We start from the raw sequence: 15,645 nt of genomic DNA, 5'->3' as shown, positions 1-15,645 counted from the left end.
AATGAAGTAATTAAAAGAACATTGGGGGTGGAAATCTCAAACATCAGCTATATTGCAGCAGGACTGTGACTTGATTTGTTATAGATGAAAGAGAAAAGACATTCTTGAACTTAACTCACTTTAATCAACTCAATTCAGTTCAATTCAGTCACTCAGTCATGTCCGATTCTTGGCAACTCCATAGCCTGCAGCACACCAGGCTTCCCTGTCCATCACCAACTCCCAGAACCTGCTCAAACTCATGTCCACCGAGTCAGTGATGACATTCAACCATCTCATTCTCTGTCATCCCCTTCTCCTCTGGCCGTCAATCTTTCCCAGCATCAGGGTCTTTTTCAATGAGTCACTTCTTTGCATAAGGTGGCCAAAGTATTGGAGTTTCAGCTTCATCATCAGTCCTTCCAATGAATATTCAGGATTGATCTCCTCAGAATGGACTGATTGAATCTCCTTGCAGTCAAAGGGACTATCAAGGGTCTTCTCCAACACCACAGTTCAAAAGCATCGATTCTTCAGTGCTCAGCTTTCTTTAGAGTCCAACTCTCACACCCATACATGACTACTGGAAAAACCATTACTTTGACTAGACAGACCTTTGTTGGCAAAGTAATGTCTCTGGTTTTTGATATGTTGTCTAGGTTGGTCACAGCTTTTCTTCCAAGGAACACGCATCTTACAATTTCATGGCTGCAATCACCATCTGCAGTGATTTTGGAGCCCAATAAATTAAGTCTGTCACTGTTTCCATTATTTCCCCATCTATTTGCCATGAAGTGATGGGACCAGATGCCATGACCTTAGTTTTCTGAATGTTGAGTTTTAAGCCAACTTTTTCACTCTCATCTTTCACTTTCATCAAAAGGCTCTTTAGTTCCTCTTTACTTTCTGCCATAAGGGTGATGTCATCTGCATATCTGAGGTTATTGATATTTCTCGCAGCAATCTTGATTCCAGCTTGTGCTTCATCTGGCCCAGCATTTCACATGATGTACTCTGCATATAAGTTAAATAAGTAGGGAGACAATGTACAGCCTTGACGCACTCCTTTCCCAATTTGGAACCAGTCTGTTGTTCCATGTCCTGTTCTAACTGTTGCTTCCTGACCTGCATACAGATTTCTCAGAAGGCATGTCAGACAGTCTGGTATTGCCATTGCTTTAAGAATTTTCCAGTTTGTTGTGATCCACACAATCAAAGGCTTTGGTGTAGTCTATAAAGCAGATGTTTTTCTGAAACTCTCATGATTTTTTGATGATCCAATGAATGTTGGTAATTTGATCTGTTGTTCCTCTGCCTTTTCTAAATCTAGCTTGAATATTTGGAAGTTCTTAGTTCACCTACTGTTGAAGCCTGGCTTCAAGAATTTTGACCATAACTTTAGTAGCATGTGAGGTGAGTGCAATTGTGTGGTAAAGTTTGAGCATTCTTTGGCATTGTCTTTCTTTGGGATTGGAATGAAAACTGACCTTTTCCAGTCCTGTGGCCACTGCTGAGTTTTCCAAATTTGCTGGCATGTTTAGTGCAATACTTTCATAGCATCATCTTTTAGGATTTGAAATAGCTCATCTGGAATTCCATCACTTCCACTAGCTTTGTTCATAGTGATGCTTCCTAAGGCATCAAATGAGTAATCTGTATATGACTCAATGCCACAATCTACTACCAACCCATAAATCATTCAATTAGATGCAATATTTTACCATACATAGATTTCAGAGAAAACACACTTAGGATAGATTTTTAGGTACAGCCACTATGAAAAACAGTATGGTAGTTCCTTAAGACACCAACTATAGAACTACCAATTTACCCAGCAATTTCACTTCTGGGTATATACCCAGAGAAAACCATAATTCAGAAAGATACATGCACCCCAGTTTTCACTGGAGCACTATTTATAGTAACTAGGATATGGAAGCAACTTAAATGTCCATCAACAGAGGAGTGAATAAAGAAGATGTGGTACATTACTCTGCCATAAAAACTCACTGAATTTGTGTCTTTTCCAGGGTCATGGATGGACCTAGAGACTGTCAAAGAGAGTAAAGTAAGTCAGAAAGTGAAAAACAAATATTGTATATTATTAACACATATATGTGGAATCTAGAAAAAAAAAATGGTAAAGATGATCTTATTTGTAAGCAGAAATAGAGACATAGACACAAAGAACAAATGTATAGATACCAAGGAGGAAGCAGGGTGTGGAATGAATTGGGAGATTAGGATTGACATATATACACTACTGTGTATAAAATAGATAACTAATGAGAACTACTGTATAACAGAGGGAACTTTACTCAGTGCTCTGTAGCAACCTAAATAGGAAAGAAAGAAAAAAAAAAAGAGGGGATATATGTATACAGATGGCTGATTCGCTTTCCTATACAGTAGAAAGCGACATAGCAATGTAAAGCAACTACATTCCAAAGAAATAAAGATTCTTGGGAAACATTTTCTGTGATTTTAGATTATCTGAAATTTATTCTGATATTCCACAAGTTTTATAAATAAATACTATGTGTTTCTCAGCAACTGGTCTACTGAAAAAGGGATTTAGGTCTTGTTATCTTTAAGAAGGGAAATCATATCTAGAAAACATATGGGGGAAGGGTCAAGAGAAAATGAAGCTGTGTAGGAGGTTTGTTTCTTTTTTATTATTTTCAGTGTAGTTCTATATATTAGTGATGGAAGACAAAACAGAAGCACTTGGTAAGGCCAAGTTCAATGATAAATCAAAAAAGTCTGAGAGAGAGACGATAACAACTAATAAATGATTTCAAATAAGCATCTGGAATAATAAAAAAGGTAAAAGTGTCAACAAGAAAAAATGCAAATATAGCATCCACTCTGTCAAAGAAGTAAAAGTCTATCATAAAAGTCCTGGATTCCCAATACGTAACAAATGTAATCACACAGTGGTGGTGATTTAGTCGCTAAGTCATGTCTGACTCTTGCGACCCCATGGACTGTAGCCTGCCAGGCTCCTCTGTCCATGGGATTCTCCTCTATATCCTGTGAAGAATAATACTGGTATGGGAATTATAGCAAAAGTAAATTCATCTTTAAGCCAGTCTATTTAAAAATGCCAAATTATCATTACCTGCTATGTTGCACTAAGAACAGGAGAGCATCATCACTTTTGTGATAGTTCTGCCAAACTGAATAACCTGAACCTAATCATAAGTGTACATCAGACAAGGCCAAATTGAGGGATATTTTACAAAATAATTGGCCTATAATCCTTTAATTTGAGGTGACCAAACTACCACCATCACCACAATCCTTTAAAATAATTGGGTCTATAATTTTCAAAGATGTCAAGTTTTTGAAAGACAAAATCTGAGAAAACATGCCAGATTAGAGCAAACGAAAGAGATATAACAATTAAATGTAGTGTGTTATACTGGATTCAATCCTGGACTGGGAGGAAAAAAAAAAAATCATTTTGCAAAGGAGAATGCTATTGGAACAGTTTGTGACATCTGAATAATGTCTCAATAACCAGAAAATAGTATTTTATCAATACTAATTTTATGGCTTTGATAATTGTATCATGGTTATATAAGAAAGTGTCCTTGTTTTTGGTAAATAAATGCAAACATTTATTTTGGAAAAGGTGGTATCAACCTATTCTCAAACAACTGATCAAACAATAATATACATGAATGTATTGAGAAAAGATGATAAAGCAAATACTATAAAATGCTAAAGAAATCTTAATGAAGATTTTATAAAAATTCTTCATATATTTCTTGCAAATTCTCCTTTAAATCTGAAACTATCTCAAAACAAAGGGTTTTAAAGTGGCAACAGGAATGAGAAAAGGAAGAAATCATAGTAGGGCAAATTTAACTTGCTTTAAACATAGATGTTTTATTGATTTGGGGCTAAAATACTATAGTTGTATAATAGGCTTAACCTAATAGCTTTTGGGAACTTTTAAGTATATAAAGCACTTTGATACCAGTGCGTGTAACAGTATATAAGAAATAAGTTGTGGTATACAGAAAGAAAATCTGCTTCAAAACACTAACATATTCACATGTCAAATAATAATGTTACTATATAATTTTTTTCCTACAGGTTCAGTTTAGTTCGGTCGCTCAGTCGTGTCCGACTCTGCGACCCCATGAACTGTAGCACGCCAGGCCTCGCTGTCCATCACCAACTCCCAGAGCTTATCCAAACTCATGTCCTATAGGATAGACCTTTAAACATCAAGTCGATATTTAAAATGTGTGAATTTATAGAAGGAAAGCGGCAGGTGCAGTCATGTTTGTTGGGGTTAAAATTTCTCTGCACTTTTCCATAATTAGCTAGTAGCAATTTAATACAATTGGGAAATTTAGGCCTCATTTTTAGCTAACACCAATTAAGATAATTATATTGTACAAACTCACTTTTTGGTTAGGATATGATGAATCATCTTCATTTCTATTCCTGCAGTGTTTGAGTGGTGTCACTTTGTACCATACAGATGTTTCTTCTTAGTTTCAGTTCAGTGGTGAGTGAAGTGATTTAAGCAGTCCATCAAACATTGTGTTTCTGTCACACAAGAAACTGCTATACTAGCAAATTCATGAACTGCAGTTCTGAAGCTTTAATATTTACAAGCCATTAAAACTTCCCAATCAATGTAGAAAATCACCTTGATCTTTTAACACTCCTTTTCCTAAGGTTTGGTGAAGCATAGAAATGTAATTATTTTTTTGTTCCACTTAGCTATGATTATAATATATGCTATTATTTCTGCTATTATTATTGAACTAAATGTTAGCATTAGGTAAAATACAATAAATAAGGTAATTTTAGAAGATTAAGATATTACTGCCTTAAACACTGTTAGATAAGTAAAATATACATGAGCTGTAATTCAAAAAGCATCCTATGAACATCATCTTTCTGCAAAAATCCCTCAGCCAATAACGAACTTAGGAAACAATCCCTTTTACTATAGCATCAAAAAGAATAAAATACATACCAATAAGCCTACCTAAGGAGACAAAAATCTGTACTCTGAAAACGGCAAGATGTTGATAAATGAAATCAAAGATGACACAAACAGATGGAGAGATACACCATGTTCTTAGACTGGAAGGAACAATCTTATGAAAATGACTGTACTACCCAAAGCAATCTACAGAGTCAATGCAATCCCTATCAAATTACCAATGGCATTTTTCACAGAATTGGAACAAAATATTTGCAATTTTTATGGATACATAAAAGAACATTAACAGCTAAAGCAATTTTGAGAAAGAAAAACAGTGCTGGAGGAATCAAGCTCCCTGGCTTCAGACTGTATTCCAGTGGTATAGTCATTGAAACAATATGGTATTGGCACAAAAACAGAAATATAGATCAGTGGAACAGGACAGAAAGCCCAGAGATAAAACCTGCCGCCTATGGTCACCTAATGTATAATAAAGGAGGCAAGAATATACAATGGGAAAAAGACAGTTGCTTCAATAAGTGGTGCTGGAAAACTGGACAGCTACATGTAAAAGAATGACAACAGAAGACCTAACACCATGTACAAAAATAAACTCAAAATGGATTAAAGACCTAAATGTAAGGCCAGACACTATAAAATTCTTAGAGGAAAAGGTAGGCAGAACACTCTCTGATATCAACTGCAGCAAGACCTTTTTCAATCCACCTCCTAGAGTAATGAAAGCAAAAACAAAAGTAAACAAATGGGACCTAAATAAACTTAAAAGCTCTTGCACTGCAAAGGAAACCATAAACAAAATGGAAGGACAACCTTCGGAATGAAAGAAAATATCTGCAAATGAAGCAACCAAGAAGGGGTTAATTTCTAAAATATACAAACTGCTTATGTAGTTCAACATAAAAAACAAACAACCCAATCAAAAAAAAATGTACAGAAGACCTAAATAGACATTTTTCCAAAAAAGATATACAGATGGTTAAATGCACAGGAAAAGATGCTCAATGTCAATAATTATTAGGGAAATGTAAATCAAAACTACAATAAAGATACCACTTCACACTAGTTAGAATGGTCATTATCAAAAAATCTACAAAAAGTAAATGATGGAAAGAGTGTGGATAAAAGGGACCCCTCCTACACTGTTGGTGGGAATGCAAACTGGTATAGCCACTTTGGAGAACACTATGGAGATTCCTTAAAAATATAAAAATAAATCTACCATATGATTCAGCAATCTCACTCCTGGGCATATATCAGGAGAAAAATCATAATTAAAAAAAAAAAAAAGAAATACAGGAATTCCAATGTTCATTGTAGAACTATTTACAATAGCCAGTACAGGGACACAACCTAAATGTCCATCAACAGAGGAATGAATAAAGAAGATGTGTTACATATATATGATGGAATATTACTCAGTTATAAAAAAAAATGTAATGCCATTGGCAGCAAAATGGATCGAGCTAGAGATTGTCATACTGAATGAAGTAGCTCAGACAAAGACAAATATCAGCGGATATCACTTACACATGCATGGGATCTAAGAGACGGTTACAGATAAAATTACCTACAAAGCAGAAACAAAGATACAGATGTAGAAAACAAACATGGTTACCAAGAGACAAGGTGGGGAGAAATAAATTGGGAGATATGGGGTTGACATCCATGCTACTATACATAAAATACATAATTAATAAGGATCTACTGTAAAGCACAAGGAACTCTGCTCAATACACTGTAATGGCCTTTATGGGAAATTATGTACAACTAATTCACTTTGTTATACATCTGAAACTTAAGACAATACTGTAAATCAACTACACTCCAATAAAAAGTTTTATTTTTTTAAATTTTTTTCCAATAAAAAGTTTTTAAAAATGCTTCTGATTTGTATGTCTTTATATAATTTTAGCTAATTATAAGAACTTAATAATAGCTTTATTTTGAAAACCAAGTTTCCCCCAGTTATATCCAAAACAGCAAAAGTTTAAAACACAAAGTTTAAAACACAAATGTACTATATTTGTGTTAGATATTATAGCCTCCTTTAGTATACTCTGACAATTTATTTGAGGAACAGTCATTCTATACTGTACAGTTTGTCCAAACAATTTACTACCAACACAAAGCAATATGGCAAAAGAGCAAGAGCTATAATATTTTGGAAATTCCAATGGAGTTTGACTATAAAAAGATGAATTTGACAAATAAAAATTATAATTCTCCTATTCTCAACTAAGGCCCAGTTTCTCAGCTTGAAAAAGTAAATAACTGCCCTAATTTCATCTATTAATATAGTGAGGATTCAATCAACTAATATTGAAAAAATAAATTTTAAATAGCAAATCACAACATAAATGTAAAATATTAAATTTTTCTCCTTGAATGTTGTTCATTCAGATTCTAATGTTTACTTTCTAGACATATAGCTATTTGATCATTAAAGCATACATATCTGTAAATGTTTATTATAAATACTGTCCAAAGTTTACTATCATTTGCTCTTACATTTTTTGTTTGCTATACCTGGCCATCACCAGCCTAATAGATGTTGCCTTCTTTAGCTTGGTTTGATTTTATTTGCATTTGAATCTCGATTTGGTGTCTATTTGCATTATGAACTAATTATAATATTAGAAGAATATATCTCATGATCACAAACGTTTGAATAAAATAAAGGTCTGTTTATAGCTTGGATAAAATTAAGGAATTTCCATTTTTCTCCAATTTTCATCAGAATTGAGGTGGGTATTTCAATACTCCAATCTATGTTTGCAGGGGGTGAGCAGGGCAAGATTCCCAGCTGTCATCTATTGAGCTGACCTTGATTACTATTTCTGGCCCTTAGTTTTGATTTCATGTAGGTTACTTTACTAAGTTCTTTGTTCTCTTTCTCCATGTCTCTTTCTGTCTAGTGGTTTTCTATATTATATTTGGTTTACTCTTATATACACAGGGAGTGTTCTGCGGTTCCTATTCAGGCTGTGATTCACAGAAGTCTTCAAGGCTAATTAAAACCAACACCAGTTACTTGTTGCCCATGGATGCAAAAGAATTCTACTTTTAACGGAAATGTACTTCAGAAACTCCGCCAGGCTACCCAAGGTCCTGTATTTGCATACCCAAGTCATTTCTTACTGGAACCTTGCGCCTTTCTGAACACACGCACAAGTTCCCTGCTTCTGAATTCTCCAGAGCTTTTGGAGGTTAGACCACTGCTTCCCCTTCGCGTTTAACACCCTGGCATAGCAAACATAAGCCTCCTCACAGAACAAAGGTTTTCTACCTGCCCTTGCCTCTTTCTGAGCTCTTCTCCTTCTTTGTACACAGAAAATCTGTCTAGGGCCTGGGGTGCCCAAACACGTCAAATCCTGGCTCAGCTGAAATATCCTGTGTTCTAGGTCAGCTTCTCTAGACACAAAGTCTGTGATAGTGTTTCTTTCTTTCTTTTTTTTTTTTTTTCCTTTTTCTTCTTAATCTACTCAAGAGACTTTTTTTGGGAGTGCCCTGAGAAGAGTGTAAGGGATAAAGCCGATGGGGTGGGAGAAGGGGGGATGGCGCTAACCACATAAGCAAACTCGCGTCTCCTAAGCATGTGTCTCCTCTGGAGACTAATTTCAGGCTGACACCACAAAGAGGCTCTAGAAGAAAAACACACAACAGAATTTATCCTATCTCAACACCAGTTCATTGCTGAGGCGCAGGGTGGGACAAGGCAGCTCCCACTCCGTCTGTTGGAGAAGAGTGGTCAGGCTCCCCAGAAAGTGAAGCTGTGAGTACTTAGCAATGAACCTGCAGGGCAGTGGGAGAGTGGATGCACTGCCTCTTAAAGGGGCCCTAGGCATCCACTACAGCAGAGCTGATTATTGTTATCCACCTCTTTGAGTTCTCCCAAAGAGAGACCTGAGATATAGAGGGAGGTGCAGAAAATTTATTTGAGAGGTGACCCCGGAAAACACTTATGAGCCAATGAAGAGTATGATGAAAGAAAGAGGCAGAAGGCCCAGGTATTGAGGGAAGATGGGATGAGGATTCCCTAAGCCTCCTGAGAAGCTGACTCTCCCTTGCCCTCTACCCAGTTGCTGTTGAATAACCTCTCTGTTTAACAAAGCTCTCAAGAACAGGAGAATAAATGTGCTTTTAAGATGGTAATCTGTTTAGGTGTTGGGGAAAATCTGTTACTGCTGCTGCTAAGTCACATCAGTCGTGTCCGACTCCGTGTGACCCCATAGACGGCAGCTCACCAGGCTCCTCTGTCCCTGGGATTCTCCAGGCAAGAATACTGGAGTGAGGTGCCATTTCGTTCTCCAAAATCTATTACAGTTTCCCATAAACTAGGGTGGACTGTGGAACATCATTTATTTGCATATGTCTTGGGATCCTTTTTTTTTCTTTTTCCTGTTCTACATATATTCTACATTGAGTCCTTGATATAGATACTTAATACTCATGCTAACAGGTAAAAGCTAGAATCAACCTCTAATAAAATAAGAAAGATGATGAACAAAAGCTGTTCTTATAGCTGTAGCTAGTCCCAAGATCATATTTTATATTCCTCATTTTCCTTCAATACTATCTGTTTTAAAAATCCTCTTTCTCCTGGCCAGCATTCCAATGACTTAGCGCAATTTATGCTTTAATCCTGAAGTATCTCATTTCCTGTTTATCTTGTTTTTATTACCCTATGGTTACTTCAATTGTTCATTCACTGTTATCACAAGAAATGGAATCACAAGTAAATGCCCCCAATAATCTTGAATTCCAGAAAATAGTTTCACTATCCTGATTATATGGCAGTAACCTGAGCATATCAAATTAAGAATGTGCTATAAACTCTTCTAGGAGAGGAAATCCTTCTATTTTTTGGATTCTGACCCATCAGTATGAGGAATCCACAGCAAAAAGGCAGGGGTTACAGTGTTGATTGTACCGAGTTCTTGTTTTATTCTGTGGTGAAAGTGTTCTACCTCTGGGGACCAGATTCTCTAATCCTACAAACTCTAAAGTTGCCCAGATGAAAACCCCACACTCCCCAAATGGATCAATGGAAATGATGAGGGGATGGGTATTTCTGTTTCTACTTCTTGGTTGCCAGGCTCATGTATTCTAGTTACTGGAAACAAACAACAATGATATGAATAGTTGTTGGTTTAGCATACATTCTGAGGTATCCCATCTCCACATTGTTTACTTATCTCGATAATGCTTTTGCTGAGCCTTTAAAAGACCAACTCAAATTCATCAGATCAGCAGCTAACTGGTGATGGACAATTGAAGTAATCATAGAGTAATAAAAACAAGATAAACAGGAAATGAGATATCTCAGGCATTAAAGCATAAATCGCCTCACAGATCAAGGTGGCTAAGTCATTGGAATGCTGGCCAGGAGAAAGAGGATTTTTAAATAGATAGTATTGAAGGAAAATGAGGACTATAAAGTATAATCTTGGGAATAGCTACAGCTATAAGAATAGCTTTTGTTCATCATCTTTCTTATTTTATTAGAGGTTGAGTCTAGCTTTCATCTGTTAGCATTTTAAGGGCAGAAACAACTGACCCCATGATAATACACATTCATAGTTTAAAGTGATTCCATTGGTCTGAGGCTGTGTTATGCATGATCCTAAGATCTTAAGTCCTCAGAGAGTGGTTGGCAAAAGCATTGTGAACAACCAGGGCAAACCAATTGCCAGAATGTGTGACTAACTCATAAACACATTTCTTTCTCACTCAGCCCACCGTTAAGAAAGAAAGAGTAAAATATAATCATCTTTCCAGCATGTTGATTCTCTTGATTGACTTGATTCTCTTGAAAGACAGTAAAGACAGTAATGAATTGAGAGGTAAGTATTCAGGGAAAAAAAACCTCAAGATGAGTCTGAGGGTCACTGCATTCAAAGTAAAAGAATGTGGGCTGAAATGATGTGTCACCTGGTCTCCATGTGGCTGTTCTCCAAAACAGCCATGGCAGCATCTTTTTTAATGATCTATCAAGAAAATATTGTTCTTTTCATCTTTAAATTGAACTATTTATTTGGAATGTATTTGCTTTAGGGTGGCTTCATTCTAGTGGAAGATAGTTTTGATATATGTCATGAAAATAAGAATAAGCATAACTTTCTCAAAATTGATTAGAAATTAATTTTTATAGTGACTATAATATCTATACAAAACTTGCAAGACTGCTAATGATGCTCAAAAAATTATCACTGCCATCCCCCCAAAAGAAAGATGAGTATAGCAAAGAAAAATATTTTAAGGATAAAAACCTCCAGTTATAAGATGAATAAATATTAGGAATGCAATGTACACGGGAATGAATGGTGACAAGAGCCAATAACACCGTACTGTATATTTGAAAGTTACTAAGAGGAAAGATGTTAAAAGTTCTTATCTCACACACACACACACACACACACACACACACACACAACACACACAAAACTGTAACTATGTAAGTTGATGGCTGTGTCAACTAACCATATTGTGGTAATCATTTAGCAACATATACATATATCAAATCATAATATTATATTTCTTAAACTTATTCTATGTTCTATGTCAGTTATATAATAAAATAAAACTGAAAAAAAAACCAAAAAAATAGCCTGTAATATTATGTCAAATTGTATGAATCACAGGTTTTAGTGAATGAAAATTTCCTTTTGTGAATAGCTAATTTTATCTTCCATCTGACCTTCCTACTGACCAAGTAGGAGATTCTTGGCTAGTTAGGGTGTCAATGACTGCTGAACACATGGCCAGGTGGACTCAACTTCTTTCCTTTCTTTTTCTCATTGGCATTTGCAGCATATTTAGGGCAAGAGCTGGATATGGAACTGGTCATCCAGGAGGAAATAGTGAAGCTGCCAACTCTCTTTTCTTTACTATAGCAGATTTATTTTTCAGTAAGTTTTCTTCAAGAGAGATCCACAGCTCAGAAGACAAAATTTGACTTTATTTAACCAGTTAACAAAAAATACTTTTTAAAAATTATTACCAGATTTATGTCATACTTAGAGATAAATCTTTCCATTTTGAATATAATTATTTTAAAGTAGCGAGCAGTTTATAAAAGGACAACCAGCATACCCAGGGTTATTTGTGTGTTTCACTCTGCAGTTGGTAGACATGTTAAAAGAAAATAAGGAGACCTGACATATGATGGACAGCAAGGCAGTGCAGAGGTCCAGGTGGGCTCTGCTCAGTCTCTGGCTCAGAGCGGGCTGAAGACTCGTGAGTCTAAAGAGGAATATGTATGTGTTTCACATCATGTTTGCAAGGACAAGCAAATGGGACTGATCCTGGCAGTCCGCCCTAATTTGAAAAAGGCGTATGCTGATGTCCTTTGGCCAACTCATACATGACAGATGTCTTTTCACCAAGTCAGACAAACAGAAAAAACACATAAAAGACACAATCCGTGTTTCTACTGGACCCTGGCCTGAGCTCTCAAGCAAAAAGCATGTTTCAGCAGCAGACCGTCTTCCTTCTTACCCTTACCCTGATATCCACCCATTTTCCTCATTTGTGCATTTGTTATTGATTGTGTTACTGTTTTACAGTCCCTCTTTCACATAATGGAGCACTTTCATGTAACTTTTCAAATCACTTATATAACTTTAGATGGTGGCTCTGCTTATATTTAAATATAATCTTCCTTTTCTTTTCTTTTTTTCCATGATGACATTTTCTAGAGTGCCTGTTATGTGATGGGCATAGTGTTAGTTTGGGGATCACAGGTGAAAAGTAAAACAGGATCTTTATCTTTGTAAAGTTTAAAGCCTAGTAATCACAACAAAAGGCAGTCAGATAATTAAAATACACTGAAATATTTTCTTTGTAAGGCAGTATTCAAAGTGCTATGAAGACACATAAGGCAAGCACCCACTGTATACAAAGGGAGATTCCCCAGAGAAAGTGATTTCTGTTATGTCTGAATGTTAAATAAACCTTAACCAGATGGAGTTGGAAGAGAAGGGAGAATTCCAGGTAGAAAGAACAAGCATAAAACATGAGTCAAGAGAAAATACCCTCAATATTCATCTTCAGAAACAGAAGAAACACAACAGGTTGAGGCTAGAATATAAGCAGAGGAGAGATTTGAAACTTCTGTAATGCCAAAGCAATGCCACAATATGAATTATTTTTAACTTGCAGGATGACATGATTAGAATTTTAGTTTGAGAGGCAATGTACAAACGAAAACTAGTATCTAGCAATATGGTGCTGGAGTCCACAGTCTTTTTTTTTTTTTTTTTTTTTTTTAAATATTATTTTATTAGTTGGAGGCCAATCACTTTACAACATTTCAGTGGGTTTTGTCATACATTGACATGAATCAGCCATATAGTTACACGTATTCCCCATCCCGATTCCCCCTCCCACCTCCCTCCCCACCCGACTCCTCAGGGTCCTCCCAGTGCACCAGGCAAGAGCACCTGACTCATGTATCCCACCTGGGCTGGTGGTCCGTTTCACCATAGATAGTATACATGCTGTTCTTTCAAAACATCCCACCCTCACGTTCTCCCCCAGAGTTCAAAAGTCTGTTCTGTACTTCTGTGTCTCTTTTTCTGTTTTGCATATAGGGTTATCGCCACCATCTATCTAAATTCCGTATATATGTGTTAGTATACTGTAATGTTCTTTATCTTTCTGGCTTACTTCACTCTGTATAATGGGCTCCAGTTTCATCCATCTCATTAGAACTGATTCAAATGAATTCTTTTTAATGGCTGAGTAATATTCCACGGTGTATATGTACCACAGCTTCCTTATCCATTCATCTGCTGATGGGCATCTGGGTTGCTTCCATGTCCTGGCTATTATAAACAGTGCTGCGATGAACATTGGGGTGCACGTGTCACTTTCAGATCTGGATTCCTCAGTGTGTATGCCTAGAAGTGGTATTGCTGGGTCATATGGCAGTTCTATTTCCAGTTTTTTAAGAAATCTCCACACTGTTCTCCATAGTGGCTGTACTAGTTTGCATTCCCACCAACAGTGTAAGAGGGTTCCCTTTTCTCCACACCCTCTCCAGCATTTATTGCTTGTAGACTTTTGGATAGCAGCCATCCTGACTGGCGTGTAATGGTACCTCATTGTGGTTTTGATTTGCATTTCTCTGATAATGAGTGATGTTGAGCATCTTTTCATGTGTTTGTTAGCCATCTGTATGTCTTCTTTGGAGAAATGTCTGTTTAGTTCTTTGGCCCATTTTTTGATTGGGTCGTTTATTTTTCTGGAATTGAGCTTCAGGAGTTGCTTGTATATTTTTGAGATTAATCCTTTGTCTGTTTCCTCATTTGTTATTATTATTGGAGTCCACAGTCTTAACGCTCACTACAGTGCAAAATTTCAGTTTACTTGGCTGAAATCTTAATGAAAGTCTTAATGTAACATACCTCATAGGACTGTTTTGAAGATTCCATTAGTAAATACATATAGAAAACTTAAAATATGTTTTGTAAATAGTAAACACTAAATAAATGATTATTTTGTTACCATTATTATTATTATTTAGTACAAGACCATTACTTTGGTTGCACTGTAGGAGATATATCGACGATGTATGGTATGAATGGACAGGAAAAAATGTAAGAAGTTATAGCAGTCCAGCAATAAATGATTTGTTGTTATTTAGTCACTAAATCATGTCTGACTCTTTGTGATCCCACCAACTGCAGCATGCCAGGGTCCCCTGTCTTCCGCTATCTGCTAGAGTTTGCTCAAATTCATGTCCACTAAATTAGAACATAGGGACAGGGGAATGGATGGAAGAAGATACATTTCAGAGGCTTAGTATATAAAATAAACAATTCTCAGTGGCTGACTGGATGTAAGGGTGAGGTAAAAAGAGATTATGGATGACAGAGGTAACAAGGGACATTTGGAAAAGATAGAGTGTCTGAAAGTGGCAGCACTGAACATCTACAATATACAGAAACTTCTGCTAATTAATTGAAAAATGGCAAGAAAACCAATAGCAACACTAACAAAGTTAGGAACAGGCAGTTTAAATATGCGACACACCACTTCACACTATTAAAATATCAAATTCAGGAAAGTTGGGGAAAAAAACAAAAAACAAAAGAGATGTCAAGTACCAGAATATTTTGCCCCATCTTTCAAATTTTGGAATAAGATGACGGTAAAAATCAGACTGTCTACAGATATAGAGCCCAATAAAATTTGGAATCAGACTCATGAAGGACATATATGGCTATGTTCTTTATAACAGCTTTTGGAGGGGAAAATTAAGCATCAACATTTACACTGACAGATTAATTACACTATTGTATATATACTCTGCTATTGTCTCTGCCTCTGAGAGCCATTCAGAGCAGCTGCTGGACCATCACCCACAAGGCATTGCGCCAGGACCCGGGGCGTGGGGAGCCCCTTGAGAGTGCGTGGCCCATCGTGGAGGCCTGCGCTGCGCACCTCGCGGCGGGAGCGCTAGGCCAGAGGCTCCAGACCCCAGGGACAATGGCTGGCAGCCACCTCAGCCTCAGGGCCATGGGAGGAGCAGTTGAGGTGGGACTTCCTGGGCGGCGGGGACTCCTGACTGACGAAGCCCACTGTCTGTGCTGAGGGGCAGCTTCTGGGGGATCCTGCGCAGGGGGCTGGGGCTGGGTGATGGGCCCACCCTCAGGCTGGCCAGCTGTGGCCCAGGACCAGGAGGTGAG

This window comes from Muntiacus reevesi, chromosome 21, assembly GCF_963930625.1.
Source record: "Muntiacus reevesi chromosome 21, mMunRee1.1, whole genome shotgun sequence".
Classification (NCBI taxonomy): domain Eukaryota; kingdom Metazoa; phylum Chordata; class Mammalia; order Artiodactyla; family Cervidae; genus Muntiacus; species Muntiacus reevesi.
The sequence above is the reverse complement of the archived record's forward strand: the minus strand, read 5'-3'. Positions refer to the sequence as shown.